Source organism: Numida meleagris, chromosome 2, assembly GCF_002078875.1.
Source record: "Numida meleagris isolate 19003 breed g44 Domestic line chromosome 2, NumMel1.0, whole genome shotgun sequence".
NCBI classification, from domain to species: Eukaryota; Metazoa; Chordata; class Aves; order Galliformes; family Numididae; genus Numida; species Numida meleagris.
This window is the reverse complement of record NC_034410.1, coordinates 10,292,180-10,310,966: the sequence shown is the minus strand read 5'-3', so window position 1 is coordinate 10,310,966 and position 18,787 is coordinate 10,292,180. Positions and strand designations below refer to the sequence as shown.

At 36.0% G+C, this 18,787-nt stretch overlaps 1 long non-coding RNA gene across 1 annotated transcript in view; it reads left to right on the top strand.

The window, feature by feature from the left end:
• LOC110394449 overlaps window positions 1-18,390 on the top strand; it is a 101,070-nt gene extending 82,680 nt beyond the window's left edge. The window contains exons 2-3 of the long non-coding RNA XR_002435628.1: window positions 12,452-12,622; window positions 14,729-18,390. This is a non-coding gene — a long non-coding RNA (uncharacterized LOC110394449). The remainder of the gene's footprint in view (window positions 1-12,451; window positions 12,623-14,728) is intronic.

Here is an 18,787-nt window from a genome sequence, read left to right as displayed (position 1 = left end):
TATGACCATTGTGTGTTGTGACATAATTTGAGCAAATTGTTTTTCAGTGACCTTTGTTAGCTTGTTTTGACTGAAACTGTGCCTCCTGGGAGTGATCAGCCATGTCACTGAATGCCCAAAGTCAGTCAGATAAAAAGCAGTTTGATAAACTCCTTCCTAGCCTCTAAGGGCAAGAATGGAAGAAGGAAGGAAAAAAAAAAACAAAACACAAAAGGACTCAAGTGCAGAATTAGCAGCTACATACAGCTCCCATCAAGATGGGTAAAGAAAGACATTGATTGAGAAACGTCTCCAGTTCATTAATATTTTTTGTCTTTGAGAAAGTTCTTGTCAGTCTAACAGATGAAAAGACATTGCTGAATGAAGAGAAAATGAAGATAACTGTGCTAAAAATAGAAAAAAATATATAACGAAGAGCATGGTGTTAAAATTAATTACATTAAGATTGATATCACTTAGCAAAAAAATGCTACCTCATCTCCCAAAAATGCATGATTGCTCATACACCATGAGCTTCCTTCATTTTACAGACATTTATAAGAGTTATACAAATGTATGATTTCACTACTCAGTATTTTGCTAATCAAAACAGATTAGCAGTTTCTTGGTTGGAGAACTCATTTGCCTCATACGTGATGCTATGCAGCCTCTAAATCAAACGCTGCATAAGATCTATGTTTAGTGAGTTTACACTTTTGCTTTTGAGTTTTTACAGAACCAAGCCTAGTTAGAGACTAGACTAGACTAGACAAGTATTCAATTTTCTCTGAATTTTCAGTCTCTAGGTCCTGTGGTTAAATAGCCAATACATAATGGATAAACAAGACCAATATGATTGCCCATTATGAAATACTTATTGTTTAGCTAAATTTCAGTTTTCTAGGGTGTGAATCTGTGTGGGAAATGAAGTAAATTTGTTGTTGTTGTGATTTTTTGTTGTTCTTGGAAGCAGACATTATGTTAAAATTGTTTCCAAGATCATGTCTGGGGGAAAGGAGCTTTTTTGTCCTTAATAGGAAATCTCCTGATTTCTAAAAGTTCACTGGGTAATCCACTCCTCTGAAATAGCATCTTGACTTTCAGCAGATGTTTCTGTCAGGATATATAGCCTCTTCCCACTCTTAGACAAGCATGCCCAAATTAGGCCTACTCACAGGTGTATGAAAAACTCTGCCCTGAAAACTGAGTTCTACTCCTGCCTCTGCTCTTCCATTTATAAAAAATTGTTCATTTTTTTTTAGCACCAAGGGAGTCACCCACCTTAATTAAGGCACACAATGTATATGTTAGCAGTGATACTGGCTTTTCTTGACTGCTTTATCAACTCCATGTACAACTTCTTTTGTTTTTCCATACATAGTTTATTGTTGCCACTCCATCAGCTTTGTAAGTCGACCCAAGCTTAGAGAAAGTATAAATTAAAATAACCCTAATTTTATTCTTTCTGGGTTTTTAAATTCTTTTTTAATCCCTCATTCTGAGCACATGGTGTAGAATCCATCCTGATTTGCAATGACACAGTACAAAAGTCATTCACACTTTTTGTCTCTTAAATATTCAGACTCATAGATGAACAAAATAAAACCTGTCCTGATACCTATACAACACATAATCATATAAATCAATGTATTATCAGTATATCCTGCTTGACCAACCTAGTGGTCTTTTATGATGGTGCCACTGCATGAGTGGTCAATGGAAGAGGCATTGATGATGCCATCTGTCTGGACTTCAGTAAGGCCTTTGACACAGTACCCCACAACATCCTTCTCTCCAAAGTGGAAAGATGTAGATTTGATGGGTGGACTGTTCAATAGATGAAGAACTGGCTGCAGGGTGGAGCGCAGAGAGAGGCGGTCAATGGCTCAGTGTCTGGATGGAGATCAGTGACGAGTGGTGTCCCACAGGGGTCAGTGCTGGGACCAATACTCTTTAATATCTTCATGAATGACACTGACAGTGGGGTCAAGTGCACCCTCAGCAAATTTGCTGGTGATATGAAACTGTGGGGTGCAGTCAACACACCAGAGGGACGGGATGTCATCCAGAGGGACCTAGATAGGCTTGAGCAGTGAGCATAGGTGAACCTCAGGAGGTTCAAAAAAGCCAAATGCAAGATCTTGCACCTGGGTCGAGGCAACCCTCACTTCCAATACAAAGTGAGGGATGAAAGGATTCAGCACAGCCCACCTGGGGGTACTGGTCAATGGGAAGCTGGACATGAGCCATCAATGTGCCCTCACAGCTCAGAAAGCCAACCGTATCCCGGGCTGCATCAAAAGAAGTGTGGCCAACAGGTCAAGGGAGGTGATCCTGCCCCTCTACTCTGTGCTGGTGAGGCCTCACCTGGAATACTGCATCCACATGTGGAGTCCTCAGAACAGGAGAGACATAGATCAGTTGGAAAGCATCCAGGGAAGGGTGACAAAAATGATCCATGGAATGGAACACCTCTCTTATGAGGACAGGCTGAGAGAGCTGGTACTCTTCAGCCTCAAAAAGAGAAGGCTGCAAGGTAACCAGATAGCGTCCTGTCAGGAAAAAGTCTTTTACAGTGAGGGTGGTGAGGCACTGGAACAAGTTGCCCAGAGATGTGGTTGATGCCCCATCCCTGTAGACGGTCAAGGCGAGGCTGGATCAGGCCCTGGGCAACCTGGTCTAGCTGTGGTGTCTCTGTTCATTTTGCAGGGGAGTTGGACTAGATGACCTTTCAAGGTCCCTTCCATCTCTAAGGATTCTATGATTCTATATGTACATGTAGTTGTATCCATATGTCATGATGATTATGCTGCATTACTTTCTGTGCCATAATAGCATGTATACATATGTTTTCCTCAGATCTCAGTCATTATCTGCTATCCAGAATAATGACAGCCTGAGTTTTATTGCCAGTATGAACTCAAACAAATGCTAAATATACTCTTCTTCTCCATCAGTGTGAAAGAATGACTAACTGTAATTATCTCTAAGAAGCCATTAAGACACACTTTAAAAAGAATAAATAATAAATGTATCACATTCATTGGTAAATTAAGAGTTTAGGAAGCCAAGCTACAACGTGAACGGTAAGTGAAATTTGCCAGTTATATACATATTTCCATGTCTAAGCATAAAAAAACCTCAACACATTTTACTTCCAATATAAAGTATAAAGATAATCGATGTTTGAACAAAAACATTCCACATAATATCTAGGGCTCAAGGAATGTAGGAAGAAAATAAGAAAAGATCACTCTCCAAGTACTTGCCTACACTGCAAATTGGAAACACATACACTTTCTGCAGTTAGAAAACAGTTTAATTATGAGAGCTGAACAAAAAATCTCCCATTGGCACAGACTGACTTTGAAGTATTATCACGAAAGTGAGAAATTTGAAAATCCTTGACCAGTTTTGTTGAAAATATATCCCATTTCTATTTGTCTCAGCTTTAACCATTTATCATGTCACTCCCTTTCATAACATTTCAGAACCTGATCACAGTTCAAGAGTATTAAACTAATCATGCATATTTTATGCAAACATTAACCTTTAGTGTTAATCCAACAGCATTAAACCAAACCTATAATGAACCATAAAGGTGGTTTATAATATACTGTGGTTGCTTTTTATGAGTATTTTCATTTTCTCACCAAAGTGTTCTAAACCTTAGAAAGAAATAATACTCAGATTTTTACAGGGGAACTTTACGTAAATAACACATGGCCCCTTTTCTGAAACATTTTGAATTATTATTTCACCTGTAAGCAAAGCAGATGAACTTTCAGAATAATTAATTCAAAAAATTTTAGTATCTCATAAAAAAGAACATTGTTAAAATCCTTCCTGTTAGCTTTTTACATGGGCAAATTTCTTGTTTAATTGAATGTTTAATCGGTCTTGTTGCAGTTCACTATAATAAGAAAAACAGTAATTCCGGTAGAGAACCTTTCATGTTACACATTATAGGACTCTTCACAAGATGTGCACATCTTATATAAATTATGAAAGAGATAAATTAGATGCATAAAACAGAAACATGGAGTTAAACATAAAGTGGAATAAATGTTTCAACAATACAGTGGGGCTGATCTAAACATGAGAAATGTAATCATATAGGGAATAAAATAATACTGTGATGTTCATATTAGTGTTCAACAACTAAATATCTTTATTATTTGACCTAAAGACTTGTTTTGGGAAACAGGTAAGAGATAATCATATTAATGCAACAATTACGTTAAACTTAAATGTAAACAATGGCATCAATGGAAGTACTACAGCAATACTAGTAATTCAATCTGCTTAGGCAGCACTTTGGCTTTCAGCAGTGCTATTTTGTGAAGATCTCACAAACATTTGTAAATATTTCATTTTTTACAGTCAGATAGAAAGTCTATAATTTACAAACTTCACTTAAAAAAAAAACAACAGCATAGAGCAGCCTTCATTTATTCTGAGTTACCATATATAAGTTAATAGGAATTATTTTAGGAGAGAATAGTGAGGACATAAGAAGATGTTTCCTTGAAACATCAAAGGCTGACTCCCAAAGAAAATAGCTTGACTTAATCCTTCCTAGTAGTTTTATCATTTTGAGGTTGATTTTAGTTCAGTACTATTAAAATAAACAAATAAATAAATATAAAATTTTCCTTAATGGGAAGAAAATCCATTGTCAAGAAATATTTTCTATAATTTATTTTGAAGAAACATATATGCACATATGTGCACAAAAACAATAGAAGAAAATAAATCAGTCACCTAAAGAAATGCAAGGAGATCTCCATAGTTCCAAATATGTCTAGACTGGGAAAACCCTTCTTGCTTATATGGTAGGAGAACTGACATTGTAGTGAACAGATTTCCCTCTAAACAAACTGTGTGAATAAAGTCCAAGTAAGTAACAGTTAACAATAGCAAATGTTGGATGTGTTATGCTTCTTCTATGATCTGTACAATTTTACCCTCAAGTGATACATTAACAAATCTCTTCAAATGTTTTCTTTTCTAATCTCATTCATAATCATCAGCATCCCTCAAGACTCCCTCTGGCAATTGATAGTCACATGTAATAATGAGGTTAGAAAATACAATGCTTTATTTAAAAGCATAAAGAACGTTTCTCGGTAGTAAAGAGTGAATGCTGTAGTGAATTAAGCAGTGTGTAAAACAGATTAAGAGTTTCTTAGCATCTTACTTCTGTAACTGGCTAACCTATATATTCTGTCTACAATAAGAAGCCTCCTTCTGTAAGGAGCAACAACACTTTCAGGAAAACAAAACAAAACAAAACAAACAAACAAAAAACAAGAAATCAAGGCATCAACAGACAAAAGGATCTTACAAGACTGCGGAGGCAAGTGGAGAGTAAAGGAGGTAAGTTCATTTCTGACAAGGAATTCTTCCATCTCATTACATAGCTGTTTAGCTTCTAACTGTAATGATACAGGAGGTTGTTTCTATGTTTAACAAACAGAAATGAAAATACATCCTATAGTCATGTACAACTGATACCTGATCATCATTGCTGCAGGAGTACAGTAAAAATTGTGGTAGTGTAAATCAGACTGATTCCTCATGTCATATAATTTTATCACTCAAACATATATAGAATCATAGAATCATAGAAATGTTTGAGTTGGAAGGGTCCTTAAAGATCATCACCACCCTCATAGTGTAGAATTTCTTTAATCTTCCTTTCCCCTTTTAATTTAAAATCATTACTGCTTGTGCTATCTCTACATTCCCTGATAAAAAGTCCCATTCCATCTTCCCTCTCGGCTTCATTTAAATATTGGAAGGCTGCTGTATGGTCTCCTGGGAGCCTTCTCCTCTCCAGGTTGAACAAACTCAAGTCTCTCAGCCAGTCTTCATAGGAGAAGTGCACCAGTGCTCTGATGATCTTCATGGCCCTCCCCCAAACTCACTGTAATGGGTCTAACATTCTTATATGGACTGCAGTATTCCAGCTGCAGTCTCCATAAAGCTGAGTATAGGGAGAAAAACACATCCACTGCCCTGCCAACCACGATTTTTTTGATGCAGCTCAAGATATTGGCTTTCTTAGCTGCAAGCACACATTGCCAGGTTGTGTTGACCTTTTCACCAACTACTATCCCCAAGTCCTTCTAAAAGTCATTATCAGATATTAGATTTTATTTTTCTTTGAAATACACTATCTAATCCAAATATCACTTAAAATAATAACTGTTAGTGTTTTCCATCCACTGATAGCAACAGTTAGTCTGATGTTCTATAAAACTAGAAGCAGCAATTAAGAATCAGGTGAGTTTGCATGAGTAAGTTGGTGATCTTGAAGAGAAACACACTTAATGTGACTATATAAGTTAATTACAAATTGTATAGTTTGGCTTATTCTGCCTTTGGACAGCTCTGTACATGATGTTTGGGCCTCTGAAGGTAAGTCAAATAATTGTAGCAGTATCATCCTCTCTACAGGAGGTGATGAAGGTCTGAGGGCTTTCTACAGAAGTAAAGGCACAAAGTCAAGGTGCAACTACGATTCTCAAGCATGAAAGAATTGTATAGGCTGGAAGATGTTCACCGTGTGTCTCTTCACATGAAGACAAAAATCTTAATCTCTTCTATGAGTTGAGCCTTTTTTGGGGGGAAATTTGATATTGATATCCATAGGTCCCTATGACAAATAAGACTTAAAAAAATATAAATACTCATATAAGGAAAAAGATTGAGCTCTATAAAAATAGACCAAATCATAATCAAGACAGCATGGAGGGAGGACTTCTTTTTGATGTGTCTTTGTTCCTTCTACATTCATTGGAAACTAAATGTGAGTTACTTTAACCCAATTTTTAAAATCAGTATTTTATACTGAATTACATCCCAGGAAATTCCTATTTCTTTCAATTGACTCCAGGCATTTTCACTGTAAATCTTTAAAGATCGCTGAAATGAGGACCACACATAGCTTTCTTATACACATCTATGTAACAAACATAAGGAATTTGAAATAAAATAAAAACTCTAAGGGTGTGAGGTCGTATCAAATATAGTCTCATTAACATTAATACATACATTGTTCTGAAATATTTAATAACCTATGTCATGCTCTCATTATGGATTTTTTATGTGGGTGAAATGGCAAAAACCCAAACTTAAATTTGAAAATTTGTATATTCATTGCAAACACTGATCTCTATGAGCACACCACGTTACTTTTCAACCTTTAGCATTTGAACATTTGAAAGGCAATTACACATAGGAAATAGGGGATTTCAATACCATAACAGACTACTAATCGGCTCCTATTTTGTGACCTAAATTATTTTCCTAGCTGGTTTTATTTCATTCAGGAATCAGTTGTATATGTGAGAAGTTCAGACAGGTGTTATCATCATTTTTAAAATGATTTCTTGAGATTGAGATCTGCTGATTCACTCAGTTTTCCACTTTAATTTTCAGGGATCTACAACCCTCTTAAACTTATTTAAATGATGAAGTACTATCAATTAAAATTCCACAGTTTCCTCTTGAAAATCACTGAAAATTAAATTAAATAGTAGCATACCTTCTGAAAATCTTCTATTTCTTCCCATATGCATGGCTCCAGGACTGCAGTCCTGAGACAGAAGCCCATCATGCTGAATGCTGCATGGATAAAGGACAAATAGATGATTCACAGACTTTCAAATCTTAAGATAAAAGACAGAAAATAAGTATTAGTAGAGAAGAGTAAGAATGGAAAAATAGCCAAAGGATTGGCAGTGGTCATGACACACCAGCCACCATAGAGCTGTTAAGTAGAGTCTTGACATAAGTGTTTTACAAACGAAGACTCAGTGTTGTAGGCAGTAAAATAAACTCCTAAAAATGAAGTGAGAAAAGTGCTTGAGCAACACGGGAAGGTAGAGAAGAATGTTTTGAAGATTAATCACAGTTGTTGAAGGAAGCAGGCATGAAAACCCATTCTAATGGCTGAGAAATTATAGATGGAATAGGAACAGGCCATAAGTACCATGACTTGCACTTAATGAGACAGAGAGTTTAGCCAGTGGAAGGAGGAAACAGAACAGCCTACGGAAAAAAATATTAACAACACAACTCTGAACTGGTACTATTGGACAAATCGGAACCAGTTAATCCCCAAAGGAAAAGGCTTTACAACAAGATAGGAGATGTGAAAGGCCAGATGGATTTCTTTCATCCTGAACTTTTCCTCAGATGCTATGAAGAAGGAATTGTCAAGTTTGAGATAAAATATGAGGAAGGAAACAAGTGAAGTGGTTCTGCAAGTGATGTACCTGGAGTGATCATCAGGATGTCAGTGCTGTCCACACAGATCAATGGAGTATAAAAGAGAGAAAAAATTAAAGGGAACCTTCAAGTAAGGACAGTAATGCCTACACTTAACTATACCGAATATGAGCTAAGGGCCAGATATTCCCATGAAGATTCAGAGAGAGGACAGTTTAAACAGGAAAAAAAAAGGGAGACTGAAAGAGATATATATATCAGTGGATCTTAGCTTAGAGATGACAGCTGCATACTAATACTTTCTATCTTTTTTTTTAATCAGTCTTTAGCTTATAAGAAAATTTTACCTTTCATCTCTTCTCTATTCTTTTTCTTTAAAGCTTCCGCACTAGGTTTTATTTGAATACCTAAATAAATTAATCTACGTCACAGACAACGAGATCTGTGCTGTACAGGAGGAACAGACTTAGTGTGTTGAGAAACACTTGTTCAGCTTGGCTTATAGTACACTGTAGCTTACACATCCCACAGACATTACCTAAGGTAGCCTGAATGTTTAACATGAATAGCTACCCAACTGCTCATGAATGGTATGCAGATTAGGAATTAACTGCAGGAATTATTCAGCAAATAATTTTGCATAATAATAAACGAAATAAAAAGGTAAACTGTTTGCAGCCAATTTGCAAAAAGAAAAGTGAGCAAAATTTACTGAATAAATTATTCACCTAGTTCTGTCAGACTGGGCCTACATTAGTTCCCACTCTGCTTCCACTTCTCATTATACACCATGATTTTGGGGGATTTTAAAGATGAAAAGGTTCAACTATATTTGTGGGATTCAGACTTACAGGGGAAGATTTAACAACAAGCAGTTCATGGTTCTTCCTTATATGGACCACCATCGCTGGCAGAGAAGTTGTTTCCTGGCTCAGGTAAAACTGACTTGAGCTGCTGGGTCCTTGCTGCAGAGGTCCTGCCTTCCTCACCTCATGGGTTATACTCTGTGAGAAAGAATCTGCAGACAGGAGGATCTACCTTTTCTCCTGGAAGCAGAATGTTTTTTAGGGAAGCTACAGAAAGAAAGGCTCAATTTCTACTCTTTTTTGACAAATTTCAGTCAGGTAATTAAGCTTTAAAATAATGTGGCTTTACTTTTCTTTTTTTTTTTTTTTCCAAAAGAGTAAAACATTTAAGTTCTTGTTCTAATAACTGAATCTGCTGTTATTATCATCATTATCAAGTTCCGAAATGTGTCTTGACACTGCTTTGTTTTACTGAGTGTGGGAATGACGACAGAGGGTATAATCTTGAAATTTTAAGATACTCTAAAACAATTGTCAAGGAGTCTTTTCTTTTTCCAGAAATATTTTGTTCATCTACGTTCTTAATTGAGACCCACATTTTAACAATGTAATAACAAATTAAACTGCACTGCTTAGAAAAAGTTTACAGACTGACATGTTGATGAAATATGTACCATTATCTACCCAGAGGTCAGAAAATGATGAAGTCCAAAGTGGTAATATCTTCTTTTTCCTGTCTTCTTTAACTGAAGCTCAGCAGCAAGTTGTTCACTTTTGTCATCTGTTCAAATTATATTTGATTTCTGGTTCTTCTTCTCATATAAGTAAAAAGATCAATATATTCTTTGCAAAGGCACATTTGAAATTTAACTGCCAATAAACCTTTTCTTTTCAAGTCTTTCTATAAAACTTAAAAGGCCTTTTCTATTTTTATTTTGGTATCACATGTAGAAATATTATTTCATTACATGATAATGGCTATAAAATAATTTTTCCTTTTTGTCTTCATTTTTTTGAATGCAGAATTCAGAAACTGAATAAATATGGATGCAAAGGACTATATTCTGAGATATGCATAGATCTAGCTGAACTTCTGCTTCCAAAAACTCTAGTCTTAATAATTGTATTTTATTGCCCACCATGTAAATCAAAGTCAAACCATCAGAACGATTCTCGCTTTCTATTATTATCTATATTAGAAAGCAATCTCATTAGAATTCCCAGAGTTTTTCCTCAGGGATTTAGGATGCAAGGACATTCAAAGTCATGGTAAATGTAAAAACACTGAAGATGTACAAACTCAGTTATAAAATCTTGTTCTTCTGGAGAAAAGAAAGCAAAGATAGCTTGCCCATTGCTGCCCAAATGTAAGTTTTAGAGAATGTTTCTATAAAGATGTAATTCAACTACTAAAGGCAGATTTTTCTTGAACTTGGTCTTCTCTTACAAAAACTAAACAATAGAGGAACTTTTCTCATGATTGTAAACACAACTCCCATCAGGATTCAAAACAGAATATCTAAATTGCCTTTCCTGCTCAAGTTCACACCAAAAAGCTTTTTCTTATGTGGGTGGTATATCTTTGGTTTTCATTAATATTTTTTTGTCTTTCACTATATAGAGAGCTGCAATCGAAAAATTAGCACTTTGCTGCTATTTGTAGTCAGGCTGCAGTGAACCTGACAGTATGCTCAGGGCTTCTGAGTAGGCTTGTGGTTTAGGACAGTCTTTTGTATTGTTTCAGCTGCTTCAAAATTGAAGCTCAGATAATTGCTCTTTCACTTAGTCCAAATGGACTAAAATGTGCCTACCACTTCTAGGGAGCACCTCCCATCATAACCATATTAATTGTCTACTGCAATTCTTTCATAAATAAGTAAATCACGTTCTGCAAAGGCCATAATATGGAAGGATAGCATCCTGTTTTGCTAGTTCATATTGCAGCTGCCAAAACCATGCATACATATTTTATAGCCATGTTGCATGCACAGATCCAATTATTGAAATGACTAAGTACCTAACTGTGAACATAAATCATGTATTTTAGGGTCTCTGCATACTAGTGAACCTCAGACATAAAGAGACATGAATAAATTCAAAAGATGTTTCATTTGTTCCTAGAGAAAGCTGGGTGTTTCAATTGGTTCTCATTAACACAAATTTTGTGTAATATAGAACTGATCAATCTGGTCTAAGACCATTGGTAAAATTCCCATTGATTCAAAAGACTCTGAAAAAGTCATTCTGAGATGAAAATTAATGGGTAATGGGCACAATTATTAATGAAATTTGCTTTGTAAGAATTACTCAGTCTTTCTATTTGAATAAATTTATTTGTAAATGAACTTGCTCCTCTACAGGAAAGATATTAATTTCATTTTCTAAGAAAACGTCTTCACTGACTCTCTTTGCTGAAATAAATTTGTCTTCCTATTTTAGCAGTGATCAAAAATGATATCTTATGTCAGTCTTCGAGAAAATCTCTTTGTTTAGCACCCCAATAATTTTAAAGAATTTTCTCAGAAAAGTCACAGTGGGATTCTCAGCAGGGTTTGACAGCCACTTTTCTTTCAAGAGATTGCCACTACAAGAGATTGCCACTACTGAAGTTAACAATCTTAATGCCCATGGAATAGAAACATCTGTCTCCAGTTAAAGAAGACTCAAACTTCCATGTTTATTTCATCAGAAGAGTCTCCAGGCTGAACTTCTCTATTTATTTATAAGAGCCTATGTGCTGTTAAAACAGCATACTAGATCTGCTGATTATTCTCTTCATGTGCCACTTTCTCTAAATTATGTGATAATCCAAAGAGATAAAAATGTATACTTGCTTCTTATTTATTTCATTTTCAAATTATTTTAAAGTGTGAATTATAACATTATCATCTTCTAAATATCAAAATACTAGAAATCCATTAACTATCTAGTACAACTCAATGCTTCATTAAAATGGGACAATATACAGTGCAATTATTATTATTTTGTTATTATTATTATTGTATAAGCCTATATTAAACCTTGGGTATAAATAAATTTCAAATCATTCTATTCCTTCACAATGTCCATACAGTTTTAAATTTCCTATCCTTCTTTTCCCATTAACAGTAAAAATGCTTATTTTGTTAGAATTACTATAGAACAAGGTTACATACAGGATTTATACAGACTGCTGTGTCAGTTCTGTGCCTGATACATTTCTAGGTGATTTACAAGATGTTGAGGACTTTTCATCAAATGTATGTGAGATTTTAGAGCTTAATTTTGTGAAAGAACTTCAAAACATTAAGCATGGTAAATGACACCTGATTACCAAGTCTTCTTTCTGACAGAAAGCTCCTATATGCCAGAAAGAATCTTACTAAATTTATACAGATTGTTCTCATCTTATTGCATAATACTTAGTCCCCTTATTCTGACCATCACAGCAATCAGTGAGCACCAGATGAGGCCCTTCCTCAAAACAGACCTAGAGAAGATCAGAGCAGAATTATGCTAAACAGAAGGATGAGAATGACAAAGCCTGCAGAAAATGAGGAGCCAAGACGGTACAAGAAAATACTGGAAGCACAGACAATAGCCAAATGTCAGCGAAACAGGTGATTATCATTTGTTATATCTATTAAAAAAAAGTGACACATTAAAAAGGGTTGGCATGTCCAGAGAGGAATTTAGAACAATAAAAAGAGAGAGGCTAAAGCAGCTAGGTGAGCAAGACTCACAGGAATATCAGCCCTCTACAAATAGAGGGGTTGAATGTGTTTCTCCAATGTCTGGGTCACATAAATTCCCACGCTCTACACACATTCTTTTTGACTAACACTTTTTTAACAGACTGAAGTAGGCAGAGTGGTTACCTGACTCTAGGTTTTCACAGTCCAGAGTACTTAGTAGCCAATTGTAGCTTGTGCTATTCATCTTTTCAATCATTATTCCATGGATATTGTAAAAAAAAAAAAAAAAAAAAGAAACGAAAGAAAGAAAGAAAGAATGCAGCCAGAAACAGAAGGTTAACATTCAGGAAAGTGAACCGTGCATCAAACTTTTTTATCTATTACTAAACTTCAGGGTCAGGTGAATTAGCTTTTAACAGGCACCCTTAGTTTAATGAGATAATGCTTCACTACGTTGTAAAAATATGCATAAAATATAGTTCAAACGCTTAATCATTGACAAAAAGAATGAAATAATACACCACTTACAGAGAGTTCATTCAGTAATTTATCATTAAATATCTAGACTGTCCCCTTCCATTGGAATATACTACTGTACTGGCAAAGCAGCAAGCAGGAGTCATTAGATCTTAACGGAGTTTTCCAAAGGGAAACATTTATTACATTCAAAGCATTTGTTACTACATTTACCATAAGAGGTTTCTGTCTAGTATGTATTTTGTGTTAAGCAGCTTTACAACGTCTCATCAATTCAAACCACATTTTATCTAAGAACCCACAGAATTAGAGAAGATGAGTTTTTTTAGCCAGTAGAAGAGAAATAGAAGATCCAGCCAAGGGACTTTATGGTGATTTAGAATGATTAGAGGGACAACTTAAATTCATATACATGGGGAAAACAGCTCTGTTGCCTGCAGATTAATCTTAAGGAAGAAGACTCTCTTCATGTTTTACATCACACTAAATGCAGTCCTATCGAACTAGAACAAATAGAAATTCTATATAAAATATTATGTTGGTCAATATCCCAAATAAATTTCACATATAAAGGCTTTTATTTTACTATTTACATCCCTCAAGACAAAAAACAACCAATCAATAAACAAAAAATTAGCATTTTTGAATCATATCTTTAGTCATGACCATATGAAGAACAGTTTAAAAGAAGGACCTAATTACTCTAGCTCTCTAGCTTGGAATTATGAGACTTGTAATAAATAACAGAATGCATTTCAGTCCTTCTAGGATTTCCCTTTAGTGACATAGGGTAACTCAAGAATAAAATAAAAGATATGAGTTTTGTATTGCTGTTATGTCCATCATATTATTTTATAAGGTAGAAATCACCCAAATCTCTCTCCAGTTTCCAGATTAATGCTATAGGTAAGTCTAAGAACTATTATAATTGAATTGGCTTTTATGACGATGACATTTTTGATGCTTGAGAAAGGTGATGTTAACTAGACTGATCATCTCAGAGCAGACGATTTTTGAGGCTGTTGCAATTAATTGGTTTTACAACTAACAGCATGTTACCGCAGCCACATAGATGTTTTGTCCTCCAAATGACCAACATAAAAAACACGTACAAGGCACCAAATGAAGGCTTACATGCAGACGCTATGGAAGGCAATATTCTGCTTACTAGATATCACACGCAAAGCAGGGTTAGAGGATACTTAAAAACAAAAAAACTCCATTTTAATTCGAGGACTCATCCAGTACAAATAAAGACAGTGGAATGACCTCAGGCGCTGACACTGGATCTGACCTGTAGACTGAAAAACATTTTTTCTTATCTACCAAACAGAATACTGTTTTTACACCTGAGAGTTTCAGGCGTTAATGCACTGCAATCATCAGTCATCACCATCAATCAATCATTTAAATGGTAGGCAAGAATTTGGTTAATACTTTTGTACTTGAGTGATTTTATTCATACACAAGTGCCCTTGCAATCAAATCTGAGTCATGTTTTGTAATGGCAAGTATGATACTTCTTTTCTAACAAATGTTGTGTATTTTGCACAGAAATAGATTTCTCAGTCTGAGGGGAAAGAAAATCTATCCAATAGTTGCATGAAAGTCAAATATGAAACCATCAAGTGATGCTGTCATACCGCCTCAAGATTCAGAGAAACAACTGGAACTCAGAGGAAGGTTAACTGACACTCATCAAGAACTTCAGCGAGAAATTAGAGAAATAGATATGGACTTCTCATAGTTGTATTGCTCTGCTTCTATCAGTGAAGGAGATAGACCTCAGAATGGTTAGTACCTGATGGAAGGTTTTCTTTACTCTTTAATTGGCAGAAGCCCAGACAGCACCAAGAGCAGGAGCAAGATGATTTTCAGTACTTTCTTCTGTTTGCTTGTGTAAAGGCAAAATTGCAAGAAAATCTACTTTCAATTCTTTATTCTCTAGCTGAAAGGTATTTTGTGCAGAATTGGGCAACTGGTTTGCCGGAATTAAAAACACCTCTGGTGAGCATAAAGAAACAGTTTGTAGTGGTCAAATATTACAATCCCTATAAGAACTAAGAAAATCTCATGATCCCAGCTTACTCAACTATATCAAATTTAGCCTCAGAGCATCACAAAACCCTGACATAGTTGCTAGCTCCTGCAGATACCAGGTGAAGGTGAGAACTCTGGTTGGAGTCAGGAGTCAGACAGAAGTAGCACAACAGTAGCTATCTATAAATAAAATAGACAGAGGATTTGGAACTTGCTGACTTTTAGTTTATTTTCAGGACTGCTACTCTGCACAAAAATAACAGTTTAGGATGTATATTTGTACACTTCTGGCTGTGCTAAAAGACAAGAAGTGCTGATTTCAGAGAGAAGCTTTCAGGCTGGCCCAAGTGAAACCAAGGCTAGAGAGTTCGGCATTATGACCTTCTCTCTCCATTCAAGGGAGATTACAGAAGTGAAAAGCATAGCAGTATCTTAATCACATAATATTCTATCTTGTAGCAAAGCTACATAATTTTGTGATTCTGAAGCTACCTTATGCATTTGTATATGACCATCAGCTGTGCCCCAAAGAAGTTAATACTAAATCTTGTGCCAAAGTAAGTTCTTTTTAAACTCGTATTTTCTTTCTTGGCTACCATTTTACTATAAAAATGTATAAAGTTGTATATGTACATATTTAGAGAATTATAGAAACACAGAATGTTTTGAGTTGGAAGGGACATTAAACACCATCTAGTTTCACCCCCATGCCACCTGGATAAGGTTACCACCTGCCAGATCAGGCTGCCCAGGGTCCCATCCAACCTGGCCTTGAACATTTCTGGGGGTGGAGCATACACAGATTCTCTGTTCCTGTGTCTCACCACCCTCTGAGTAAAGAATTTCTTCCTTATGCTTAATCCAAATTTACTCTTTTTTAATTTAAAGCTGTTATCCTCTTGCTCCATTGCTACATTCCCTGATAAAGAGTCCCTCTTCATCTTTCCTGCAGGCCCCATTTAAGTACTGGAAGGTCAATATAAGGTCTCTTAGGAGCCTTCCCTTTTCCAACTCTTTCACGAAAGATGGAAGGGGATCAGGAAAATCAGAGAAATCTGAGAAGCTTGATTTTACATCACCAAGTGAACGCAGATTTTTGGTCCTGGCCAGCCTTGTGCAGAAAGGGTTGGAAGATATTTTAGTTTCTGAAAAACTTCAGAAGACAGAATTGGAATGCATAACAGCACACATTTTGAATCTAAAGATTTATGTACAGAATCCATTGTTCTATTCTTACACAGCAATATATTCTATATATATAGCATACATATCTACCCATCCATGTATCTTTCTTACCTATCATATTAGATGTTTAGTTTTATACAACTGTCATAAAACATCCAGGAATTTATATCTTGCTTTTTCCAGTTTTTTGGACAAGTAGAAACAGATACAGGAACAAGAGGCAGCTTTTCAGTGTTGTTATGTCATCTATCCATCTATCTGACTGCCTATCTACTCACTATTTTTGTAAATAGTATTGAACAATAAGCTATACCTGCAGCTGTGATGGCATCATGTACATATAATTAAATAGAGATTTGATATAACTTTTGAGGCTAACATTGCTCATTGTTAATTCCTACTATTCGCACCCCAGTTTTACTCATCTTTTAAGTTCACCAAGTTAAAGGGCGTCCTCACTTGAGAACAATAGGAGATGATCAGAATATCAGATAATACAAATTGATTTTTGTTTATCTCTAAAAATGACAATAAAATCTACTGTAATAAATGGCATAGGTGGACTTGATATTTTAAACTTCAGGTGGCTGCATGATTTTAATCACCAGCAAGATAAGTTCAGATTAGTTCACAGTAATTCAAATTAATGTTACAAGGAAAGAGAAGATGAAAACTACTTATTTACAAAATAACCCTAAAGCAACAAAAGGAGGAGGCTAAAGCAGGTTCCAAAGATTTCTCCAGAAAAGAATTTATACAAGAAATATATTTTACAAATTATACTTCCTCAAATAATGGCTGAGTACATTTAAATATTTTTCTTTACCCCTGGACAAATAGTAAGCAAAAGACAACTGGAAATGCAAAAAATAGCACCATTACTTAGGGAAAATATAATCTAAGGCAAAAAGAGCAGGTGTAGCCATTGAAGAAGAAGCTGGAATATCAGCACTTTGAATTGCACATGCAGTGAGAGTAATACCTACCCTACGTGGAAAGCTCCAGGATGTCTTTCAGTGATCCACGGGCTTTGTCCTGCTCTGGCAGTCAGCAGTGGATGGGAGAGGAGGTGTTCATACAAGGAGAAGCCTGCTTGCCACCACAATTAGGGCTGTCCTGAGATCTGTGAACGAGAATGATCTCTTCAGTCTGGTGCAAAGCAGCAGGATTAAGGTCCCTATACATGTACAAGCTTGGGAGAGAGTCAGCAATGCTAGGATAAGGGTCACTTTTCTTCTTAGAGAAAAGCATTGCTGGATACAATGCAATTATATTTCAGTAAGGAGAGTTTTGATGTGGACTCAGGGTACAGGAGCAGCCTGTCCTTCTGCACTGCCTGACACTTCCACCATGTGTTGGGGCAAGGAGTGCAGGTCAGAAATCTTGCAGAGCCTAAGGGAAAGTTTCTCCAGAAAACACTCACCAGAAAGTGAGAAGCCCACAGTATTCTGGTGGAAGAAGTCATCTGTGAACTTACGTATGTATCTGGGTCTAAAGGAAAGAGAGAAGTTTATTCAAAATACATGGACCTAAGATTGTACTGGGCTTGTCTGCCATTACCTTGCATTGCCTTGCCTTGGTTGACTATTAAAAATTATGCAATAAACCACGTTTAGACTATTCATTTACTTATGTATCCTCCCTGCTCTCTGTAAGAAGATTTACTCCTTTTTGTATGTTAATCTTAAGGAAGTATGATGTATCATAATCAACTTGAAAACCTCTTCAGAGATGGTTTGTGTCACACTTCTCCTGCAGCATCACAGAAAGTGTGCTCTTTCATTTTTTATTGTCCAGAGACAAAATGCAGCCCCATACAAAGCTATGGAAGGGTGGATGAGAGACTTCAGGATCAAAATGCCACAAGGTTACATTGGCAGTATTTTAGTATTTTCAGAAAGGAAAAGAGAGAGTTATTGTACTAAGTTTATAATAAATGTCCTTCATTTTTAGTTCATGTGCTGAGATTAAAATGAAAGTGAACCAACACACTTGTTGCTTCTTATTTTCTGTTTGTCACACCGGATCCGGCAAGTATGGAGATATTAAAATTAACCAAGCTGGAAATTCACAGATTCTCTGAACAAGCACAGGACAGTGAATGAATGGGCAGTTGTTATGGGGAAAGAGAATATGACTTGTTGTCATGGTTTTGTGATTTTCGGTTATTGGTATTCCACATCATAACATCATGTAGTGGATGTACCTAGTTCTCAGAAGAGAAAGACTATTACATTCCCCACGGTACTTTGCTCCTCTGTTACCATTTCCAGCCGGAGGGAAAAGATAAAAGCTCACAGTATAAAAACTTGCAGATCACGAGACCTCGTCCCTTTTTCCGCCGTCTCTCGTCTTGGCAGCACCTCGCTCTCCAGCCGTCTTATTGTC